At 33.5% G+C, this 26,228-nt stretch overlaps 1 protein-coding gene across 5 annotated transcripts in view; it reads left to right on the top strand.

Moving 5' to 3' along the window:
* Window positions 1–26,228, top strand: part of PTPRZ1 (protein tyrosine phosphatase receptor type Z1) — a 224,910-nt gene that overhangs the window by 78,242 nt on the left and 120,440 nt on the right. Inside the window, exon 1 of one of the 5 annotated variants that reach the window (XM_074268134.1) lies at window positions 1,219–5,404. The exons of the other annotated variants lie outside the window; for them this stretch is intronic. The gene's annotated coding sequence lies outside the window, so the exon portion shown is untranslated. Of the gene's footprint in view, window positions 1–1,218; window positions 5,405–26,228 lie in introns of those variants that run through there. 5 annotated transcript variants of the gene reach the window in all.

Genomic DNA, 26,228 nt, shown 5'->3' with positions numbered 1-26,228 from the left:
CTCTCAAGTTTTTCTTGACAAACTTTCTCCCTGCCTTCCATTCCTTCCTCACATCAGTGACTGGAGACTTATTTAGTCATTACATTACTACGGCTTGATCACGTTTGGCCTAAGGGCAATATTAATGTCCATTGGTCCATGATGACTACTTTCCCTGCTATTTTGTGGAATTTTCATCAGATGACAAAATATTAGTACAGTAACAATAACTCAGAGCCCTTAGGGAAAAAAACAACATTCATACTAAATTTTGCTCTCTGTCCTAGTTTTAAATAGGCAACTGTTTGGCCACTGAACATTTGAAGCAAAGTAACTATATAGGAATCATTAGGTAGAAGAATTGATCTAAGCATATTATAGTGTATTTTACTGAACAGATATGAGGAGGGGAAGTTAGAAAAAGATCAGATTTTGGGGAAAAGCTTTATTTAGTCTTTGAAGTGTTGGAGTATAACAGATAGCTTTTGTTTTGGTCCTGTGTTCCAAGATAGTTGGGCTTAGTAGATCTGCAGAGATCAGCCTTCTTTTGCTCTCTCTCCTATGTCACTAACTCTAGCTTAGCTCTAGTTAGAGGCTGTTTCTGCAACCTACTTCTTTCTCTTAATCAGCTTCTTATGTGTATGTGGTGGTGGTGGTGGGGAGGGATGTATGTGTGTGTGTGTGCGCGCACTTTTTTAGCATCCTCAGGTGGGATTCAAATCCTCCTTCAAGATCACAGATTGAAATAGTTCCAAATCTTCTCAGTCCTGAAAGGGAATGTATGTCATTCAGATAGACATCTCCAACTACAAATCTCCTAAGTTTTATTTATTTCTCAAGCTCCTATTACATGTTTGTATAAAATTAGCATATTTATAAAACTATATAATGATCACAATGTCCTTTTGCACCTCTGTTTAATCTGATTTGTCCAGTGATAGAAATAAAAGTCATTTATTTGGCATTTATGACTATCACTTTAAAATACTTTTTCCTGAGAAATAATTCTTCAAACAAGGACAACAGTGGGAGTTCTGCAACTATAGTCTTATGTTTACTCATGCAATTTCCATTTCTATCATAGAATCCCAATGACATAAATTGGAAAGAAAATTGCAATAAAAATTATTCTTACATGTTCTTATTGTTTAATTTAAATTATGGTAAAAAGAATTTAGAGTTTAAGTTCAAAATCCTGAACTAAATAATTCTATCATTATAACATTATCATGGTGAATTCCAATGCAGAATAGCCTATTTCATTTTTATCCATTGAAGTTTTCTAATGTAGTAGACAAACAGTGAGATGGAATTAGGTTTATATGCTCTTGATTATCCTCAAACTACATCAAATCTGAGACTTATTGAGTCGAATTAATTTTTTGCTTATTTTAGTGGACATTTTATTTTATATTTAAAAATTTTTTTGATGTTTAAGGGGTTTTGTATTTTTAGTTACTTATTTATATTATTTAATTATTCTGACAAAATATTGGATCTCTTCCACATTTACCTTTTTCTAGGGATGGGTCAGCTGGAGTCAGGCAAAGATTAGCAAACATTATATTTAAAATTATTTGTGGAAATAATAAAAGAAAATGCATCTCCATGATCAGGATATGAAGCAAACAGGAACAGAGAATATGGTTGATATTGATTGCTTACCCTAAAATTTTTGTTCACCTCCTTATTAAAAGCATTGTAATCTGAAAGTTTAGAAAGTACCCTCTGCCACAAGAACCTGAGAATCATGCTAAATCTATCATACATTTCCACAAGTATTCTCAACCCTAAGATTGTGATTTCTGAATCCATTAGATCGTGATCTTCTTGTGAGAAGGAACTGTTTTTTGTATCCCCAGTGCTTAGCACATGTAGCAGGTGCTTATTACATGTTTTTGATTATTTGGTTTTCCTGCTTCTATGCTAGGGTGAATCTAGTTGTGAGAGCATGCAGTGAATACTCAGAAGTCTGCTTTGCTCTTCCTCAGTGTCTTGGGAAAATTAATGACAAGAAGACCAGAATCCATTTCAAGGAGCTCACAAGAATGAAAGACCAAAGTCACTAAAGTCCAAAGGCAGGGGCACATTGTGTATGAAATGGACATCAAAAACAAAATTGTCTGACATGACAACTGAAGGAACCATGGCAAGTAGATTGTAGATGCAGGGAATTGGAGTTAAGGTGAATGAATCAGTTTTGATTGCTTGGAAAGAACATAAACTAAGAGGCTTGTTTATAAATTGTGGTAAAGCAATAAGCAGGATACAAAGAAGAAGACAGAATCAGTAATCTGGAACCAAATCTTTATAATAGGTAGGTCAAAATAAATGTTTGAACTCAAGAAATGAGTTTCACAATTGTGATGCTCAGTAAACAGAGAAAGTATATAGTCTTTTAACTTACAATATGCAGAGCTAGCTGATTTTCTAGATTAGATAAAGTTCCCTCTAACTAGTACTCCCTATTCCTCTTCCATGGGAAGAAGCTATATCTAAACAGACTAAGCCATTTGAGATTCCGTTGTGGTATAAGTTCCATTTTACAAACTATCTGCACACCCAGACATGCTAGTGCATATACGTACATATATACATATAGAGTTTTCAACTTGATCATTGGGAATGTTTTTATTATGCCCACAGGACTAGAATAAACATTCATTACTTTGGGAAATTTTTCAGTTAAAATCAAAACAATATGACGTCTACCAAAATAACATTTCTGTATGACTATTTTATTATAATATACTAATCCCCCAAATTAATTCATGTAACAAATGTATGGAATGAAATTGAGTTGGGCCATTTTGAAAGAAGTTTTATTTCCCCATGCTAAGGAGTAGTTTCAGTCAATCACAAAGTCCAACACTCTAATAGTAAAGCAACCTGGTTTCATTTTCAACCACAAAGAAGATCCACCTGTCCTGTTAACCAACATTTGATTTGTCCTATTAACTTTAAGCTTGACCAAAGTCATAGATAGATATGACTCAAAATCCACATTTTTCCCTTATAAGCTTTGGCAAAATTTTTCTTGTTCCCAAAGGTTACAAACTCTGGGTTTTAAGTTCATATGGCCTCTATGTTCATCTTTGTCCATTTTCTCTCAAAAATCAGATAGTGAAATTGTATTCCCTTCCTCTATCCCATGCCAGGCTTATGGCTCATCACTGTTTGGTTTTGTGTTTAGTTGTTTCATTCATGTTGTGTTGTCTTGGCAAAGTTACTGGAATGGTTTGCCATTTCCTTCCCCAGCTCATTTTACAGATGAGGAAACTAAGACAATTAGGTTTAAGTGACTTGCCCAGGATCACACTAGCTTGCAAGTGCCTGTGGTTGGATTTGAACCCAGGTCTTCCTGACTTCAGGATCAATGCTCTACTCACTGTCTGCAAAAGGCTAGCTGTGATTAGAAAAACCTTCCCAGTCATCCTCAGAAAGGAGTCTCTGCTTCCATCACATGGCTTTGGTATCTTGAGATTCTATTATGGCAGAACCTTTTCACTCAAGGGAACTCCAGGAAACAGCTGCTAGGCTAAGAGGTCTGTGAATTCACTGATTACCACTGATTACTGTTAACAACTCCTGGGGAGAACTAGATTAGCAAGCAAGGTAGAACAGTTCACACCTGGCCTGAAACAAAGTTTAGGAGTTGAAGGAAAGAGGCAGTATAGAGAGGTAATTGCACCTTACTCTAAAATCTCCATCTCACCAAGAAAATAAGGTCAGGAATCTTCCAAATTTGATATATAGCATTTTAATTTTTTTGGCAAGCTTGCACTCTTGAACCATTAATGGCTTATGAATATGCTAGATGATGCACTCTTTAATATATTATCAAAAGCATATTCGTAATAATACCTATCTAGTTCAACTGGCTCTAAGGTTGTGTTTTTGTTTTTGTTTTTGTTTTTTTATTTTAGAGATGAATGGGAATATATTAATTTTCCAATATAACTGACCACTCAACTAGCATTTTCATAGTATTTTAGGTTTTGCAAAGAGCTTTAAAAATATTAAGTCATTTTATCCTCACAACAACCTTAAGGGTAGGTGCTTTTACTATCCCATTTTACAGATGAGGAAAAAAACGTAAATTAAAAGGAGGCTGTGACTCTAAACAAGTCACTTAACCAGTAAGCTTCTGAAGTATGATTTAAACTTGTCTTTCTTATTCCAGATACAACATTTTATGAACTGTGATAGCTACCTAGAATATCTATTACAAATTGGAAAGATTTTTCAAGTAACTAGAAAATGTCCTATCTCACAATACAGTCCATTTCAGTTTCCAAATATATCTAAATTTTAGAAAACATTCCTTAAGATTGTTGTTATCTATCATATCTGACTCTGTGTGACCTCATTTGAGGTTTTCTTGGCAAAAATACAGGACTGATTTACCATTTTCTTCTTGAGCTCATTTTTACAGATGAAAAAAACTGAGACAAACAGAGTTAAGTGACTTGCTTGGGGTTACACAAGTTAGTAAGTATTGGAGGGCGTAATTGAACCTAAGAAAATGACTCTAATTGGCCCTAGACTGGGATATATTATCCACTTCACCACCCAACTGCCCCCTTCAATATACTGAACTAAAATCTTCTTAGTATTTCAGATCATTGATGCTAATTGTATTTTGGAAATCATACAGAATAAATCTAGTTTTTCTTCCAGATAATATAATTATTTGAAGGTCAGCCATTCATTTCTCTATTATCATTCTTATATACTCTTGTTAAATCTTTTTTCTTTTCTTCTATGCAAAAATTGGGGCAGCCAGGTAGTGCAGTGGCTAGAGTGCTAGGCTAGAGTCAATAATACTTCAGTTCAAATTTAGCCTCTCATACTTATTAGCAGTATGATCCTGGGCAAGTCATCTTACCTTAATTCCCTCTTCTTGAACAAGAGGATAATAATAGTATCTATCTTCAGGGTTGTCATGAGGATCAAATGAGATAATGATTATAGTGCAGTGCCTGGTATATACAAAGCACTATATGAATGTTAGCAATGATTCTACCAATATGTAAGACTCATATTTCTACAAGTAACAGTTAGCTAGGGCTTTTTTCTCATTGTTATTCCCACTTGTAAAGTTCTAGGTCTAATCTGAGAGTCAAGGAGAAGATTCAAAATGAAATAAGGGAATAGCTTAGCCAAAGTTTATACTGCAGGAAAAAGCATGACATGAAATAAGCCTGGAAGGATAGAATTATGACAGATTATAGAGGTCCTTAAGTACTAAAGTAGCAAATTAAAATTTTATTTGATAAATAGTAAGGAATTACTTAAGACTTTTGAGGAGGGCAGTGACATGTTCAGAATTACACATTAAGAAGAGTACCTCAACAGCAGAATGAACACTGGATTGGAGAAGAGAAAGCCTGGAGACAGATAAAATGCAGAACTGCCAGCTGAGGTAAGCCATTATTTGGACCAAAATTGGGATGGAAACAATGAAGATGAATAGGAAAAAATGCATGTGAGACATATATTGCTGATGACATAAGGCTTGATAAATTATTACAGGCAGAGGATATAGGAGAGAAAAGTTAAATGACTGAGTACCTGGACAAATGGTGATGACATCAGCAGAAATGGTAAAATTAGGAAAAAACAAGATTTATAGGTAAAATAGTAAGATTGGTTTTTTACTTGTTGGATTTTTAAGGTATCAAGTGAAAAAGCCCCTATACAATTGAAATTACAGATTGGAGATTAGGACAAAGATGTGGCTTTGGGAGTCATAATCATAAAGGTGTAAATTTTTTGCATTTGTATTCCTATTACTCAGCACATAGTAGGCTCTTAGGTATTCGTTGTTTGATAATTGAAGGATTATTTTCACAAGAATGAAAACTTAATAAATTATACAAGAACTCTTCCCAAAAGAGTCCAAAACTGATAAGTATATGTCATGCTTTTTAAATGCATTGTTGTTAATTATCACCCTCCATATTACTGCAATACAGTCTTGTTTTCAGAAGGATTGGATATTTATAATGGAAATGTGAGGGCATTTGCATTTTGAAACGTTTGTCCCATGATAATAAAAACAAATTGTTATCTTCTTTAAACAATATTTTAACCTCTACTTTAAAATTTTGAGTTTCATATTCTCTCCTCTCTCTAAATGTTCTTCCATTCATTTTAAAAGCAAGCAATGTATAACACCTGATATACATGTGAAATCATGCAAGACCTATTTCCATATTAATAATATTGCAAAAAAGCAAGAAAAATAAAGTTTTCTTTTAAATATGCTTCATTCTGAAGCCATATCAATACTAAACATATATGCACCAAGTGGTATAGCATCTAACTTTCTAAAGGAAAAGTTAAGAGAACTGCAAGAAGAAATAGACAGTAAAACTATAATAGTGGGAGATCTCAACCTTGCACTCTCAGATTTAGACAAATCAAACCACAAAACAAACAAGAAAGAAATTAAAAAAGTAAATAGAACATTAGAAAAACTAGGTATGATAGACCTTTGGAGAAAACTGAATGGCAATAGGAAGGAATATACTTTCTTCTCAGCAGTTCATGGATCCTATACAAAAATTGACCATAAATATGCTTCATTCTAATTATCTTCTTAGATCTGCTTTGTGATTATAATATAATCATATGTAAATTATAAATTAAAGTGAAATTACTCTCATATAACTCTGGGAAAACAGTTGGACAGTAAATCATTGAACATTTGTCAATACCTTTTTATCACTTGCCTAGGAGTGAATATCAATATTAACTGTCAACTGCTATTAAGTGGATTCACTTGCTTGAATTTGACGTAAGTAGCTTTATTAATGAAAGTTTTCCTAGTCTCATGCTCTTGGTCTTTTATAAAGGAAAAAGAAGAAAGTGAGTTCAGAAAAGCATTATTCTTATTTATTTTTCAACCTAACAATGAATATGTTTAGACCTTGAATGTCTACTGTTGTACTGAAAGTTAAAATGATAGTAACAGTGGCAACAAAAAATAACACAAGTGAATGAATCTTGCCTGAGGTGCATTTTTTATGACAACAATCTTTGAGAATATTATAGAATTTGTATTATACTTGTAGATATACTTTTAGATAAAAGGTAAGAGTTCTGAATCCAAATGCATGTCATTTTCTCTTCTCATTAGTCTAGTCAAATCTATAAGCATTAATTAATGACCTATTTTGTATAAACTATGGTGTTAAGCTACCCACAGGAAAAAAGAAAGGCAAAAACTTATAGATATGTTTCTAGAAATATTAAGTATGGGTTAAATAATTTTTCCCATTAATTTATAGCATAATTTTAGAGATGATAAACCTTGCTACTGTTCTTTAAGTTTAAAGTTTTGTGGTCATTTGGCCTCCATAAGAAAATATTTTGATACACTAAGAGAAATTGCTTTTTACTAGAATGCTACAGTAACCTTTTATAGTAAAAATAATTGCCCACTAATTTATCTGTTCTATGAATTTCAATCTCATGAATAATTATAAATTATATATTGTATTACAAGGTTCAATAATGTGTTTATATGTTTTAATTTTCATACTTCTATTTCTGACATTGGTAAGAAAGAATACTTACACAGTGCTTCTTCTAGACCAGGAGGAAACATAGACAAGCAGGATAGCTTTGAAATTGGCATGTTGAATTTATTATATATTTTAAAAGGAAAAAGAAGCTGTTCATAATAGATATTCATGATTTTGAATGCAGTCTTTTTTGTTCTTAAGTGGAAATGTTTATTTTAGTTGGTTTTTGATTTAGAATAATACTTTTAAAAAACCCAAAATAATATTTCTGCTACTTTTAAAGTGCTGACTAAGTGAACATTAAATGACCAACAAGCTACTAAGAACTAGGTATAAATGCTCATTGCAAAATAGGGTTGAGACACAGGAGTCTGTAAACATGGGTTCTAGTTTTAGCTTTGCTATACTCTGTGTCAGATACTTGTTCCCCTTTCTTGATTTTAGATTTTGGTTTTGGAGGGCCAAGGGAGTTTTATTAGCAGTGCTTGTTTTTAGATAAAGAGGTGAGTTGTTAGCCCAAGGATAGGAATTTGTTTTCATATACATCCACACACACATACACAGACATATGTTTGTATATGTATATATGTATATATCCATATAGAGGTAACAATATTTCAACATAATCATTTTCATTTACAATCATATAGATTTTATTTTATGAATTTAAAAACATAATTCTGAAGAGTCCATATGCTTTACCACACTGCTGAAGAAGTCTGTCACATACAAAAAAATTTAAGAACCCTGAACTAGAATTCTGATATTCTTTCCAGTTCTAATGTTTTTGTGAAAGAGTTTAATCTTGATAATGAGGACGTTTAGCCTCAAGAAGAGAAAATGGGGGCCATGATCACTGCCTTCAAATGCACAAAGAACTTTGATGACCAAATCTCTACACTTTTTTTTTTTAACCTCAATTTCCTCCTCTATAAAATAGATGGGGAGTTTGAACCAGATGATCTGTAAAATTCTTTTTAGTTCTAAATCAAACTATATTTAAAGTATTTTGCTTAGTTTTCTTAGGCAAAGCAAAGACAAGTGTGTAATTATTAGGATAAAAATTTTGACTCAGCAGAAAGAAAATACCTTGTAAGATTCCAAGTTCCTTGTTTCAGTGGATGGATGATGGATAGCCACTCTTAGATGTGTTATAGAAGTTATATAAAATAGGTGATACCTTCTGAAGTCTTCCCAATTCATAAATTATTTGAATCTAGGTCTTAAAATAAAACATTCTCTTTATGTAACAATATAATAAATAAAATAGAAACAAAGAGAAAGAAAGATTGGTATTTTCATCATTCTGTTTTTGTGCATATAGTATCTTAACTTTTGTAGAAAATAAGTAAACAGAACATGAAAAATTTAAAAGATTAAAAAATAAAGGCCAGCAGAATGACCTCGTTTCAGCCTGCGTATGCCACTTTGAGATTAAAATTATAATGCATAAGCAAATATTGACTTTTAACAGCTGAGCTGTAAATTTCCCATTAAAATAAAATATACTTGACTTATCATTGTGATATTTTCTCATTTCAACCTTATTATTGATTTTAATTTGAAAAATACCTTCACTTTTTCCCCTTCAGAGTCTATTTCTTTTGTTAAAATGTTTCTTGCAAATTACTTATTTTTTTTTTTTTAAATACAGTTTGGTGCTTAATACTATGAGTAATTCCCTGAGGTGAGATCTCTTTTAATGACCTTCCCTCAATCTCAAAGAACCATGATGTTCTTAAAAGAAGGTAAATAAAAAGCAAAATAAATTTGGAGTAAAAGCTAAATTTTTAATTTTTAAATTATCCTCTATATAATCCATATCATTCCTAACTTAAGGAATTGTATACATATGAACAACACAGAAAATGAATCCTTGATGATTGTAATTTTTAAAAAAAATGTTATGATTATAACATTTTTTGACAGTGCATATGCATAGGTAATTTTTTACAACATTTTCCCTTGCACTCCCTTCTGTTCCTAATTTTCCTTCCCTCCACCCCCTCCCTTAGATGGCAGGCATTCCCATCATATTAAGTATGTTATAGTATATTCTAAATACAATATGTATGTGCAGAACCGAACTTTTTGTTGTTGTTGTTGCAAAGGAAGAATTGGATTCAGAAGGTAAAAATAACCTGGGAAGAAAAACAAAAAATGCAAACAGTTTACACTCATTTCCCAGTATTCCTTCTCTAGGTGTAGCTGATTCTGTCCATCATTGATCAATTGGAACTGGATTAGATCTTCTCTATATTGAAGATATCCACTTCCAGATGATTGTAACCTTTTTTTGTTGTCCAGTAAGATAGCTCTTTAAAGTACTGTATAATATCATTCATTAGAATGAATTTATTCTTTATGCTATTGATCAAGTAACCTCTTACATAGTTTTTCAAATATATATTGGATTGGATTAACTTTTCTTAGACTCTCTCTCCATATGTCTATATGTGTGTGTATGTATGTGTGTGTGTGTATGTACATTTGTATGGGTCCCTGTAATTTCTAAGGCTTAAAAGAATCTCAGATTTACTTGCTATGTTTATTTAGCATAACAAACAATTTAATTGACACTCATATCAATTCTACATCTGCTTTTAGATCAAAGAGAGTAAGTCTAATCCTTCTTTTCCAATAACAATTATTCGGATACATCAGTCATGATATTTCTCCAGTTCTTCTGTTTTCCAGGTTAAAAATCCCTCGTTCATTCAAGTTATCCCTTATGGTGTTATCATCAGTCTACTCATCATCCTCATTGCTCATTTTTGGACTTTCTCCGACTTGTCAACATCCTTAATAGAAAGTATGAACAGAACTGAACATAGTATTCCACTTAGAATCTGAACAAGACAGAGATTGGCTTTCCTCATGTTAACAGTTAATCCTCTTGTTGAGTTCTAATGGGCACCTAAGTAGCAGAGTGAATAGAGCACAGAGCCTGGAGTCAGGAAAACTCATCTTGCTGAATTCAAAACTGGCTTCAGACACTTATTAGTTGTGTGATTGTAGGCAAGTCACCTAATCATGTTTATCATAGTTTCCTCATCTGGAAAATAAACTGGAGAAGGAAACGGCAAATCACTTCTTACCTTTGCTAAGAACATCCTCAAATGGCGATGTGAACAGTGAGACACAACTGGAATAACTGAAAAACAACAAACTAAAGTCTAATATCATATAAATTTTTTTGACTGACATTTCACATTGTTGACTAATATTGAACTTGCAGATCACTAAAATTCTTAGTTCTTTTTCATACAAACTGTTATTTTATCATACCCCTGCCATGCTATATCTGCAGGTTGATTTTATTTACCCAAATGTAGGAACATTTTCCTGTTAAATTATGACTTACTAAATTTGACTATTGTAACCTATTTAGATCTTTTTCGATTCTTTTGTTTATTATTCAAAATGTTAGCTGTCTCTATGAGGTTTGTGCCATTCGCAAATCCGATGAACATTCTCTAATTTTATGATGCTGAACCTTTTTAGTCTCCCTTGTGAACAACAGCACAGATTTAAAAAAAAAAAAGGTTTAAGAATATATTTTGTGATGTGAATATGGAATATAATATAGTTAACTAGCACAATCAGAGTTGAATTGGACAGAAATTTAATTTTTTAGAAATTATATTGACCAAGCCTTTTCCTTCTTCTTTCAAAAAAAGGGAAATTAGAAGGCTTTTTGCAAAAGTGAAAGACTGGGTGTGGAACATTGCATTTGTCAAATTTTTCCAATATGTTAGCTGATTTTCATGAATCATTTCCTCTCTTAATTCTTTGTTATTAATGATGGCTTTTGGGGGAAGGGAGAGTAAAAAGTTCTATTGAGAAAGGTAGGTAATGTAAACACAAAAATGTATTTAAACAGTTTTTTAAAAGATTAAATTGGAAACATTGCAATAATTAGCTTTACTAGCAAAATTGAACAATGAAATAGAAACAAACTAAGAAAAGTGTTTTGGGATGGCAGAGACAACACACGTTTCTTTCTGACCTTCTCTACAACCCTCACACTAATTTAAAAATCTAGCCTCTGAATTAGCTCTGGACTGGCAGAACCCAAAAATATTGGGAGTGCAACAAATTATCCGCAGAAAATTATTTCAAAGATCGCCAGAAAAGGTCTGTTTCAGCTGGACACTGGAGGAAAGGCAGACTGTGCAATCCACTGAGTACAAATGCCAGCACAGACAGTGCAGAGGCCTAGGGTGGTACGGATTCCACATGGAAGAGAATCTACGTGGAGGAAACAGATATGAAAAGGAGGGAGGCAGCGAAGCACAAGCAGCTGAGGACAAATACCAGCACCAACAGCTCAGAGTCCCGGTTGGTGCAGACTCCCTGGGCGGTGCAGACTCTGGGTGGGAGAGAATCTATAGGGAGGAATCTACAGCAGTGTTGGCCACTCTGCCCTAGTTGAAAGCAAGTAGATCAACAGAGAAGTTATAAAACATCTAACACAAACACAAAAGATCAATAGTGAACCCCAAATGCTTGAATCTCAAGGGGCCTGGCCACGCCCACCCAGCACTGGGAGAGAATCAGCACTGACCCAGCCCAGCTGCTGCCACTTGGAAAATCTCCCCTGCCCTAAAGGCAAACGTTAACTTTTATTTATTTATTTATTTTTAAAATGAGTTAAAAAGTAAAGAGGACTCTGATGCTAGACAGTTTTTATGGTGAAAGAGAAGAATAGATTTCAAACCCTGAGGAGACTAAAGGCAGATTGTCTCAAGATGAAGCTCCAAAAGGCAATATAACCTGGTTCCTACCACAGAAAACTCTCCTAGAAGAAATTAAAAAGGATCTTAAAAGAGAGCTAGAAGAAAAATAGGGAAAGGAAATGAAAAATTTGCAAGAGGGTTTGAAAAGGCATATAACTCAATTGAAAGATAGATTTGATAAAATAATAAAAAAAAGAAAGCACCTACCAGAAAAACAGAATTTGTGAAATGGAAAGAAAATTCCATAGAGCAAAACAATTTGTTTAAAAGTTCATTTGGACAACTACAAAAAGAAGTTTAAAAAAGTAAATGAAGAAAATAATTCACTAAAATTCAGAATTGAACAAATGGAAACAAATGATTCAATGATACAACAAGAATCAGTCAAGCAAAACCAAAAAAAAAAAGAAAGAAAAAATAGGGGAAAAAATACAAAATTGACTATATGTTAAGACATAAATACTTAAAAATGAAATGCAGAAAGGAAGAAATAGTAAATATTTTTTTTCATGTGCAAATAAAATCACATTCAATTTAATTGATGCAATAATATTACATTCAATAAAGGGCTAGGGGAAAATAAACCAAAAAGAAATTGGAAACTAAATTATCTCATCCTAAAGAATGAATAGGTGAAACAGCAAATCATAGACACAATTAATAATCCAAGAGAATGACAATAATGAAACAATATACCAAAGTTTGTTGGATGTAGCCAAAGTGGTAATAAGGGGAAATTTTGTATCTCTAGATGCTTACTTGAATAAAATAGAGAAAGAGAAGATCAATAAATTGCAACTAAAAAAAGCTAGAAAAAGAGCAAATTAAAAACCCCCAATCAAATACTAAACTTGAAATTCTAAAAACAAAAGGAGATATCAATAAAATTGAAACTAAAAAAAAAAAAAAAAACATGAGCAGAACCAGGAGATCATTATACAAGATAATATGATGATCAGTTCTGATGGACATGGCTCTCTTCAACACTGCAATGGGTCAAATCAGTTCCACTTGTTCAGTGATGAAGAGAGCCATTTACACCCAGAGAGAGAGAACTATAGGAACAGAGTGTGGAGCACAACATAGCATTCTCATTCTCTCTGTTGTTATTTGCTTGCATTTTATTTTCTTTCTCAGTTTTTCTTTTTCTTCCTTCTTGATCTGATTTTTCTTGTGCAACAAAATAACGGTAAAAATATGTATACATATATTGGATCTAACATGTATTTCAACATATTTAACATGTATTGGACTGCCTGCCAGCTAGGAGAGGAGGTGAGGAGAAGGAGGGGGAAATTTGGAACAAAAGGTTATGCAAAGGTAAATGTTGGAAAAGTTACCCATTCATATGCTTTGTAAATAAAAAGTTTTAATAATAAAAAAGAAAAGTATTTTAACAAAAATTAAAAGATGCCCTCATATAGCTAAAGGTATACTCATGATTGAGAATTGTATCATAGCTCCCCTGTTCCTTGTTTTCTTACCCTTAGTAAGGGACAGGTATAGTATATAAACTTATATTACAAGAGGAAAATCAACAATTTTTCAGATGTTTCCTTCACTTTTAGAACCTTCATTAGGGTGTTCAATGTTTTCTTCATGATTTTTAGCTGTTCAGAAACTGCCAGACTTTGGCAAGGAGAAGAGATTAGACTTTACTCCATGGCTAAGAGAATGGTCTACTGTAATCTTTTAGCAGATTGTGATTGCCCTCACATTTAGTGGAAGTTGTAAATGCAGATTAATAATAGATTAAGTCCAAAGAAAAGTATTGCAATTAATTTTTTATTCAAAGACATAGTACTTTTTTTGTAAATCTTAAATGTTAGAATGCTATTGACTCCTTTTGATAAAACCATAGAGAAATTGTTATAATACTGACTATACAGTTGCTCCAAAAGCAAAGAATAATTTCCTTTTTTATATACTTGTTATTCCCTTTGGCCTCTGCAAATGGAGGTAATTTAATAAGATCAACTCATTTTGGTTTGTGATAGTTGTCAAATTATAAAGCCTACAGCTAAGGATTTTGACACCCAGGGCAAGCAATAAGAATTGTGCCTGGAGCAAATAAGTATAAATAATATCTTCAAGTCAATTCTCTAATTTAAGTTGTTAAAAATGCAATACATAATTAAGGGAAAAATTCATTTGAACAAGCAGGAAAATTAATCTATAATGTTTTCTCTACTTTTTAAAGATTGCATGATTTGAATTTTTATAAACTCTAAATTTTGGTTCTCGGATCATACCATTCTAGTTTTAGCTTGGCCAGTATTGTAAACTAGGGTTATGAAGATGAAAAACAAAATATTTGAAGCTAGAAATTGCTGATAAAAATCATAGCAACTGATAACAACCCTCACTTTATAGATGAAGAAACTGAGGCTCAAATATACTAATTGACTTGCCAGTGTTCAGGACAAATAACAACTTCATGATTCACACTCGGGTTCACTGACTACAAATCTGGTTATCTTTCTCCCATCTGCCATTAGATTACATGACTATTAGTATTTATATCTTAAATTCATGTGAATTAGAACATGCTTTGACCAAGTGAATGATGTATTGTTATTTTGATGTACTTTTTCTAATTATCTTTGGTATTTTAATTTGAAATTTCTGAAGGAAGTAGAATGGAAGGTAGAGGAAGAGGTGAAGGAAGGAAATAATAGAATAAGCATTTATAAAGTACCTACTATATGCCAAATATTGTGCTAACTGCTTTATACATATTTATTTATTTGATTTCTTCTAACACTTTCCCTCAATACCACTCTTACTCTGCTTCCAACTCCCCATTTTGCTTTATCTTCTATTAGGATATGAGCTCCTTGAAAGTAGGGAAGGATTCCTTATTTTTTTTCTTTGTATCCTTAATGCCTAGAACATAGTAAGCACTTAATAAATGTTGCCTGCCTATTTGTCTATATTGATCTGTAATTTCGTTCCGTCCATCTACCTATTTTTCTATCTCTCCATCTATATCTATCTCTATTCATATCTATTTATCTGTCTGTCTATCCATCTAGCTATTCTTCCATTCATCCATCTATCCAGTTTATTTTTCTGTTTATCCATCCATCTCTATCCATTTCTCTCTGCTTATCTACCTATATATCAATCTACTTCTCTATCTCTCTATCCTTCAAAATTCATCTACCTGTTTATCTTTCTACTTGCCTATCCATTTATCTTTCTATCTACCTACCTATTTCTTTCTGTTTATCTTATCCCTTCCATTATCTCTATCTTTCCATCCAATCATCTATTCATCCATGTATTAATTTTGCTTTTTTTATTTATATATTCATCCATTCATCTCTATCCATCCATCTATTTCTCTGTTTATCTATTCATCTATCCATCCAGACACTTCTGTTTATCTCTCTCTGTGTTTCTATCTATTTCTGTGTCTCATTTCTCTGTTTCTCTATCTCTGTCTACCTACATATTCATCTATCTTTCTGTCATTGATCAGTGTTCAAATCTTGGTTTTATTATTTAATACCTATCTGAGCTTGGGGAATCTCATTTCTTGGGCCACAGCCTCCTTATCGGTAAAATTAAATAATTGGATGAAATGTCTTCTTGGGTTCTGTCCTGTTCTAAATCTGTGATGCTTTTAGAAACACCTGGGACCAGTTTGGTCCTTCTTCTTCAGCAGCAAGGCAGACATCAGGAATCTATGACTAAATTCTTAATTAAATTCACTCCTTTACTAAGGCTTGAGGTTGAGAAGAAAAGATTGAATCTTCCTTCTTATCCTTCCTTTGCCTCATACTTTGACTATATTTATACAGCTCCACTCTTTCTTGACATGTTGAGTTTAGAAACAAAAATCAAAAGAAGAGAATAAATAAGTGGGACCTGTTTTATATATATCAGATGAGCTGAACTTAAAAATCACCAAAATAAGAAACTTTCCCTCACTTTTATTTATTTCAAACATTATTTCAAGCCCTGTAGCATTTTTCTATTTCTAGGCATTTTAAAAAAAAATTTTACAAAAAGTATTCTCATATTAAAAGTGGTTATCACTTGTTTTTTAAAGCAATTGATTTTACTTTATTTTATTTTCCCCCCCTGAGGCTGGGGTTAAGTGACTTGCCCAGGGTCACACAGCTAGGAAGTGTTAAGTGTCTGAGACCAGATTTGAACTTGGATCTTCCTGAATTCAAGGCTGGTGCTCTATCCACTGCGCCACCTAGCTGCCCCTAGCAATTGATTTTATCAGTTATCCCAAATATTAGTTACTTACCTCATATATATATATATATATATATATATATATATATATATATATATATATATATATATATATCTTATATTTTTATTTTTGCAAGTCACAAAATAAATGATACTATATATTTTACTTGATAAGTATGATCTTAATTTAAGAGCCACAGTTTTGTCAATTCAGGATATATCCTTAAATTCCAGTAGCAGCTCTGGAAAAAGTTGTAAGTCTGTCTCTCATGCTGTTTATACTTTGCAAATAGCTCTTCTGAAATGTTCTGTCCAGAACAAAAACTCTTCCAAATTAATTGACAGCTAACCCTACTGACAGCTATGGACCCACTTGATTTTAAGATATCAGCCAGGCCAACAAAGATTAACTGCTGTTCTGAGAGAGCCCAGGCTGAAGAGAGGTGAAATCTTAAACAAACAGAATTAGAAATTGAAAAGGTTTGAAGTTGTGCTCCATCTGAAATGAGTTTTGATTGTAGACAAATTGCTTTTGCCATTGGAATGATTTGTAAGGCTATGAGAATGGTATGGTTTTGTGATTGACTTAACTGTTCCAAAGTTAAATGGCCAGACCATTTGCAGATATGGCTTTATTTTTCTTTTTAATGGATAGGACTGGTCATTTCAATTATTGTTCAGTCATGTCTGACTATTCTTGACCCTGTAGATTTTACTGCCTTTATGTTTTTTTGGCAAAGATACTAGACTGGTTTGTCATTTTGAGGATTTAAGCAAACATAGATCAAATGACTTGCCCAAATAAGTGCCTGAGAATAGATTTGTATTCATATTTTCCTAAATCTAGGTTCAATGCTCTTTCTATTGAGTTCTATCCACTAGCTGCCCAATCAGCTAGTGGATAGGTCTGTGGTAAAATCCAAATCAGTTTTTACATTGTAGATATTGTCCTGTTTAGTTTCCAGCAAAGAAGATTACATTTCTCCTTTTTCCAGCAAAAATATTTATAACTTTTTTAGGATAACACAAAATCACTAAAAGACTATTGTTCAGTCATAATTTGATTTTTATCTTTCTTTATTAAACTCACTTTCTGAGGTATGGCACCTGTAGCTGTGGGGGAAAACACAACCAAAACAATAACCTTTTTCCAAAATAATTTCTCTTTCAATTTTCCAGTGACTTTAATTCTGCTGTATTTTCTTATAAAACCTGTAGTGTTACATTCAAATGAAGTGAAATTCTAATCAATCAAGTATTTTTTAAAGTCACTGTAAAAGTGTATTTTAAAAATATTTATTTTATTATTGTTATTATTTTCATTATTTGATTTATTATTATATTCTGTTACTATCTTTATTCTGCTTTGAGATTCTGAAAAGAATCTTGTACTGGTAGATACAGATCAAACTCTAGCTTTAAGTATTCATTCATTATGGAACGGCTGAACAAATTGTAGTATATGAATGTAACGAAATATTATTGCATTGCAATTAGGTAGGGTGAAAACTACAGAGAACCACAGGAAGACTTATAAAACTGATGCAAAATGATGTAAGCAAGTCCGGGAACCTAATATACACAATGACCAACCATCAGTAATCTAAACAGGCACTTTTTATGCACTTAACTGTTCATTGACAGTCAGGTATGAAGATAAAAAAAGGCAAAAAAGAGACCTGCCCTCAAGGAGTTTATATTTGAATGGGGAAGATTATGTGCACACATACATATATACACATGCATACATACATACAGAATAGATGTATGGTAACCTTAGAATGAAAAGCTTTATCAGCTTAACAGACCAGATATTGCCTCCTAAGGTACTTTAAGTGGTACTTAAATGTGTCTTAAAAGAAGCCAGGAATTCTAAAAAGCAACAGTGAGACAGTAGATCAAGTACAGGGGACAGTCTGCAAAATCTCAAAGATGGGATGGAATGTGTTTTGTGAGAGGAATACCAAGTAGTCCATTAAGGACAGACTATAGATTCCACAGAGGAAGGTAAAGTGTAAGAATGTTGGAAAGGTAAGAATGAGCCAGCTTTGAAAAGAACTTTATATGTAAAAGAAATGATTTTTAATTGAAAAGCATCATAATACAGTAGAAACAAAAATGGTTCTAGAGTTGGTTCAAATCCTATCGTTGCACTTTATTGTTGGTGTGTAAATGTAGACAAATCACTTAACTTCTCCAGTCCTGGTTTCATTTACAAAGTGAGGCAGTTGAATTAAGTGACTTTTCAAATCCTTTCTATCTTCAAGTTTAGGACTAAATTTGATCATGAAAGTCACTAAGGAACCAATGAAATTTATTGAGAAGCAGGAGAAGAGAGTTACTCGGGTTGTAATTAGGTTTTAAAATCATTCTGTTAGCTATGTGACAGATGGATTGGAGGAGGCAGATACATGAAATTAGAAGCCTGTTTAGTTAGGCCTGTTTAGTTAGTCCAGTTGAAAAGTAATGGAAGCCTAAATTACTATGAACTGTATGAGTGGAGAGAAAAGAATATAAATGACAATTTTGAAGGGAGAAATTAAAATATTTGGCAAAGATTTGGCCATTTGAGTATATGGCATGAATAAGAAATCTAGGGTGTCTCTGAGGATACAATTTGATTCTGGAAGATGGTGATATGAAATCAATAGTAATAGGGAAGTTCATATGTATTTGAGGAGAAATATAAATTCTATTTTTAACATGTCAAATTTGAAGTTTCTATGGGACATCCTGTTCAAAATGTACAAAAGTCAGTAGACAAGAGAAGAACATAGAAGAAAGACTTTTGTTCAGTTGTATCCAGCTCTTTGCAACTTCATTTGGTGTTTTCTTAGTAAATATAGTGGTTTGCCATTTTCTTCTCTAGCTCATTTATGGATGAGAAAATACAAAGTACAAACAAAGTAAAATGATTTACCCAGAATCAAACAGCTGGTAAGAGTCTGAGGTCAAATTTGAACTCATGAAGAATCTTTCTGACTCCAGATCTAGCATTCTATGTATACCCTACTGTATACCATAGCTACACTGGGAGAAAGATTAGGGCTAGGTCTACAGGTATGGGAGTCATCTTTCTAGAGATGATAATGATAATTGTACTTAATGGGATCAGATGAGACTACAATCAAAACTAGATATTATCAAAGTATAATGACTAAGCTTGGTCTTAAGAAGAAGTGACAAAAAACACTTTTATCCATTCTTTGAAGTTATTGGGAAGTAAGCAGATGAAATCCAGCATTTGTCAACTCATTTGATGTGTTTGCTTTGCTAAACTGTTGGGGTTTTTTCTTTCCTTTATTTATTATTATTTTTTTTGTTGTTGTTGTTCTTGTAAGGGATGGTTTTATGGGTAAATGAAGGGAACATAAAAAGAAAATTTATAAATAAAAAAATTAAAGTTCTGATTTATATCATATGAGGTCTTATGTCTAATTTCCTTAAGTAGGCCATTGCTAAAATAGTTATGAGCCTGCTAATTCTGAATTTCTACCTCTGTTTTCTCTAGTATCCTTCATGTGTGTGTACTGCAGAAAAAAAGAAATATCCTTAATTACAAAACCTGGGAAAAACAATCAAGATAGTATGAAAACCAATGTTTTTCTTCATTGATTTTTTGAGAATTTTTGGAATGGAAAAATTTCCAAGTTCTCCTTATTCTGAATCAGTGATTTTTAGTAGCCAAATCTTGATGAGCAATTGTAATTTGGAAATAGGTTGAAGAAGCAATTGATTTTCTTAACTATTTAAAGTTTCTGAAAATTTGCTTCACATTCTTTCTGGCTGACTTTTAACACGCTATAATTTTTTTTCTTATTCAGTGAATAATGAAAGGAAAAACTCATTAAAGAGAATAATGAAAAAGGAAAAGAGAGGGCAGAGAGATAAAAGAAATAAGAATGATTTCTCTTTATTTCTCCTTACTCCCACTCAATTATGCTATTTTTTCCTCCAAGAATTAAAGAATCTGTAGTATTAACTTTTATCTGATGGTTTCCTCCATGCTAAGTTGGTCAAATGTTATTTCATTTTGGTGATTTATGGAAATATGTTTTTCTTTAGTATTGGTAGTAAGAAATAAAAGATATGACATAATGTATGAATAACATGCAAATTTAAAGGTGATGGTTACATTAAGAAATCTTACATTGTTTTAATAAATTCACACACTCCTTTTTTTCTCTTTTTTTTTCTTTTTGCTGAGGCAGTTGGAGTTAAGTGACTTGCCCAGGGTCACACAGCTAGGAAGTGTTAAGTGTTTGATACCAGATTTGAACTCAGGTCCTCCTGACCTATGCACTGCTTTGCCTAGTTGCCCCACACACTCCTTTTTTCTACCGAGTGACCTTATAAGAACTGATATAAGGATCGAATTTGATAATGATTGTGAAAATAAAGGTTGGCTTCAGAAGTAATCACTGGCTCCAACCTATTACTTGCATATTCATCTGCATAAATCTCAGTTCTAAGCATGACATTCTTGCACTCATGCACATTTATTGGATCCCCCTTGTCTAGAGAATTAAATCCATATTCCTTAGACTGGTATTCAAAAATCCTTGACTTGTAGTTGCCCTTTCTAGCACTCCTCCCCTTACATGTCCGCTATAGTACAAATAAACCGAAATACTTGCTACTACCCGAACATTCCAGGCTAGCCCCATATTGTGTTTTCACTCATGATGCTTTATTCTTCTTGGAATGTTTCTACCCACTCCACCCCACCCTCATTTCTGTCATTCTCTAGCTTAGCAATCTTTTACAGGCCAGCTCTGATGTTGCCTTCATAAGGCTTTGTCTGAACCTCCCCATACAACCACAAGTGGTTGTACTATTTTTTGCCTCCAAGCCTCTATAGTACTTTATTTTTATCGCTATAACCTTCATCATATTGTGCCCTCATCTTATTGTTTAGGTTCTTGCCTTTATTCTTCCTGTCCCTTTTTCCCCATTAAATTGTAAACTCCCATAGTATTCTTTTATATAACATGTGTTGATTTACATTCAATCTCCTTAATTCTTTTTCTAGATGCAGAAGGCATTTTTTGACCAAAGTCTATTGGGATTGCTTTGGATCACTGAACAATTGAGACGAACCAAGCCTTTCAAAGAGTTGATCACTACACAATCCTGCTATTGTGTACAATGTATTCTTGGTTCTGCTTGTTTCCCTCAGCATCAGTTTATATACATATTTCCAGGTCTTTCTAAAGTCATCTTGTTCATCATTTTTTATAGAATATTAATATTCCATTATCTTGATGTACCAAAACTTGTTCAGCTATTCCCTAATTTATAGGCATCCCCTCCTTTTCCAATTCTTTGTTACCACAAAAAGAGTAGCCACAAACATTTTTGCACATGTGAGTCTTTAGCCTTCCTTGATTATTTCCTTGGAATCCAAAGTATTCTTATTTACAATCTGGAATGATGGGCTGAACCAAATTGAGGGTAACTAGCAGACCTTAAATCTTCAAATTTTGTGAAGACGTCCCCCAGTGGAATAGCCAGATGTGAACACTTTGTTCCAGTGGCCATGAAAGCAGCTGAAATGTGACAGCACTTAGAACTTGGTCATACATTGAAAATGTTAAGGTCAGCCATTGCATCCCAGGCCATTACCAGTCTTCCTGATTTTTATCTTGCCACTGGATTTTGATAACCTTGGAAAAGACTTGCAGGGTGACTACTGTGCAATTCTGCATCACTATAAAGTCAAGACATCACTCTATAATGTCACTGGTTCTTTTCAAAAACAAAGGATTCACCTTTATTATATCTCCTGAATGTCTACCACATTTAATTGAACCTTATAGGTGCCTAATAAGTATTTTAAGTGAATAAATGAATGAAAGTCTCATTTACTGTATCCCTACCTATAATTAGATGATAGGATGGTAGAATTTACAAAATATCTAATCTAACAGTTGCCTCCTAGTCCATGGGGCCTAAAGTGGGCAGCAAGAAGCAAAGAAACAAATTGCTTCTTGTCTTCCTTTTGCCAACACACCCACTGCTTAATGATTTAGGTAAGGATTTGAAAAAATAATATACCATTTATGCCACACACCCTGAATAGTTTCTGCCAAATCAGTAGTAAAAAGGATCTTTTGAGGATACAAGTATAGTAGTAAATTCAGTTTTATAAGCGCTAGGTCTCAGGAAGATTTGATCTTGAAATTCACTGATAAAAGCCAAGTCAGAAAAACCAATGAGATCTGTTTAACATTATGTGTGTGTGTGAGTGTGTGTGTGTGTGTGTGTGTGTGTATGTGTGTGTGTTTTTCAGAGTACTCCTTACTAAAGTGAAAGACTGAAATTTTAGGCTAAATAACGATGATTCATTATGGATCTTCTTTGATAATTAACGACATTTGATGGCCTTTTTTTCAGCCAACCTTCACTTCTTTGCAACAACTATTGTTTTTGATTAAATTCTCCTTTTCTAGTATTCTCTTCCTATTAGGTCTTTGTGAAGTTGTTCTGTCGTGATAGTCTTCCTATTTATCTCTTATTACTCCTTTTTAGTCTCTTTTGCAGGATCAACATACATATCTTGCCTCCAAACTTGGATGAACCTCAAGACTACCTCTTTTGAGCCTTCTGTTTCCTCTGGCCAACTTCTAGGTGATTTCATGTCGTCCTATGGATTCAATCTTTATTTAGATGACTTTAGAGTCAATGTAGTTGCCTCTCATTACTCTCCTGAGTTCTAGTCCCACAGCTCTAACTGCCTACTTGAAGTTTCTTCCTGCATCCTTCAGTGACAACTCAAATTTAATATGTACAAAACCAAACTCATACCTTTACCTCTAAACCCAGCCTTCCTCCTGACTTCCTTGTTTCTGATAAGGAAACCACCATTCTCTATCATCCAGCTTCTCAAACTTTGAGTCATCTTTGACTCTTGATTCTCAATTTCTGTAGTTGTGAAATCTTGTTCAAGGAACTTCCTCAAAACCATTAATATTCATTCTTTAATCACACCCTCATAGTTCAGGCCCTCATTATCTCTCATATACAATATTTCATTGATCTCCCAAATGATCTCTCTTTGAATGTAATCTTGCTCCTTTCTAACCTATTATAAAGTTATCAAACTGACATTTCTAAATCACAGATCTGACTATATCATTGACCAAAATACAAATTGTGTCAAAAGCAAAGAAGTTTCTCTTAAGAATAAGGAAATGAGTCTGCACCAACCATAGTAGTTGATCCAGCATATTAGAGAGATGGGACTGCTCATTGTCTTTAAGAACTTTCAATCAGTCATAAAGCATTGACTAAGTGCTTACTCTGTCCCATGCCCTGTGCTAAGTTTGGGAATACAAATATAAGTAGAAAGAAAGACTATATTTGCTCTCAAGAAGCTTATTATAATGGGGGAAGACATCACATAAAAGGAAGATTAAAAAAGGGTAATGAGACCAAGGTGCTCTGTGCTTAAGTATGGTGGAGGAAGCGCTGAGTGAAGCTTGAAGGGGGAAAAAGACTTGGAATTTTAGGAGGAATAATCCAATTAAAAGGCAGAGGCCACAAGGATGAATCAAGACTTTTAGTAGGTAATAATAATAATACCTAGCATTTATGTAGTATCTACTCTGGGCTAGGTTCTTCATTAAACACTTTACAAATAGCATTCCTTTTGATCTTCACAGCAACTCTAGGAGATTTTGGAGTAGAGGAAGCTGATGTTTAATGGAGTAATTAGAGGTTATGTGACTTGGTCTAGATCACACAGCTGATAAGTGATTGAGGCCCAAGTTAGACTTCAGATCCAGTTCTGTATCTATTGTGCTACAAAGTGCTGTGAGACTTTAGCTTTCTAAGTGAGAAAAATATCTATCAGCTTTTTCTTACTCTTCCTGACCCTGATCCACTCTGTCTCCATTACTTATTTGATATTAATACCTTGACCTTGGTTTCATTTCTGTAACCAAGAATGACAAATATTTTAAAAGCCCTTGTACATGTGGTAAGCTTTTTAAATGCAGGTCATTGTCCTTGGTGTTCATAAGGGTTGAAAAATGGCGGTCCTTGCTTTCAGAAAGTCTGTTTTGTTTTTTGGGGTTTTTTTGGGTGGGGGGGAGAGCTGATATGTAATGGTAAATAGAATATAAATTAAGGTATAATGGAAACAAAAAGGGAATCAGATAAAGTGCTCTATAAAAATTTGATAAGGAAGAAAACAATTTTTTCATCTGTGGGCAATCAGGAAAGACTTAACAAAGAATGCAAAATCTTCAGATGGGGTGATGGCACATCAGATTCATGGCAAATCAAGTATACCTCAGAGTCTAGTTTGTTTGAACTATGTGAATAAAACTAAATGGAAATGAAAATTAGAGGCATATTAAATAGGGCCTTAAATGTCAGAATATGGACCAATTTTTTTTGAACTCTGATCTCTTCATTTCTCAATGTTATCAATGTTAAGTTCTTAAATTATGTTTTGGCCACACTGTACTTATCTTATAATGGCTATAATTCTCTGGTTGCTGCCTGGAGGATAAGATGGGAACAGTTTTCATCTCATCTTTTGGGTCACTGTACTACTGACCCACAACAGCTTTACCTTCCCATACTAGCCTGAAGGGATCAGGAATCTGGACTCCCTGGGATAGATAACCAAATTTTTGGATCAGATTAGGTGGAATATGACATAACATAACAATAATTGATTTAAAAAAAACTATGCCCTGGATAGCTTTTATTCTTGTATAATATTGTCTTTTAAAATAATGTGACTAGCATATAGATGATATATTTATCTTGTGTTGTGTATGTTTCTTTTCAGTATGGAAAAGTCTTGCTATAATATATGACCTCCACTTTTACTCAATCTCTGCCGCATAAAGAAGTGAATATATCCGTGATCTGCCCAATCACTTGTGATTTTTTTTTGCTCGCTTGATTTACAACTCTGGAATTCCCTTCTCTGATAATTTCATAGTTTTCCATCTCTTCTAATTATTCACTATTCCTAGATTTATCCTTCATTTTCTGCATAATGATTGGGCAGTGGACTTTTTTCTCTTTTCCAAGTCTATCAGCCTTTCTCTGGCCTCATAACTTTACTTAAAGTTATGTCCATTCTTAGACAATTCACCTTTATAGTGCTTTCTATCCTTGAATCTCCACTTCTCCACCGTGCTACTTGCTTTATCAAAGTGATGTTCATACTCTGCTAGTATCAACTCTGGGTTACTCTCACTTCTGTCGTCTCTAGAAGCTGCCGGATCACTCTCTGGGAAGAGATCTGCTGTGTCTTCTACTCAAATCTCTCCGAGAGATTCTTCTTCCTGTAAAGAACCATTGTCTCCAGGCAGTTGCTGTGAACTCTTGTCCAGAGAAGTGACTTCCTTTCCTGCAGAGAGCCCCGTCAAGCCTGATGCAATGCAGAGTCTTCTTCTATCTCTGGGTGTCCTCTCTTTTATTCTCCCAGAGAATGGGCATGGGATAGTGCAAGGGCTTCTGGGAAGAACCACTTCAGCCAATGAGCTTGCTCCTTCTATCAAGTCAACCTGAGTTCTCACCTTGTAATTGTCCAACCTGAATTCTCACCTTGTCACTATCCAGACAACCTGAGTTCTCACCTAGTTATCCTAACAGAGACAACACCAATAGTTTCTGTGACAAGGATTATTGTATTATAGATAATTCACATAGGGCACTTTGCTATGAATTGCTATGTCCTCTACTTCCTTTTCCTCCTCCTTATCCATTATATCTATTTTTGTTCAAGTAGTATTGAAATCTG

The sequence above is a fragment of the Sminthopsis crassicaudata genome, chromosome 5, assembly GCF_048593235.1.
Source record: "Sminthopsis crassicaudata isolate SCR6 chromosome 5, ASM4859323v1, whole genome shotgun sequence".
Lineage (NCBI taxonomy): Eukaryota > Metazoa > Chordata > Mammalia > Dasyuromorphia > Dasyuridae > Sminthopsis > Sminthopsis crassicaudata.
The sequence above is the reverse complement of the archived record's forward strand: the minus strand, read 5'-3'. Positions and strand labels throughout refer to the sequence as shown.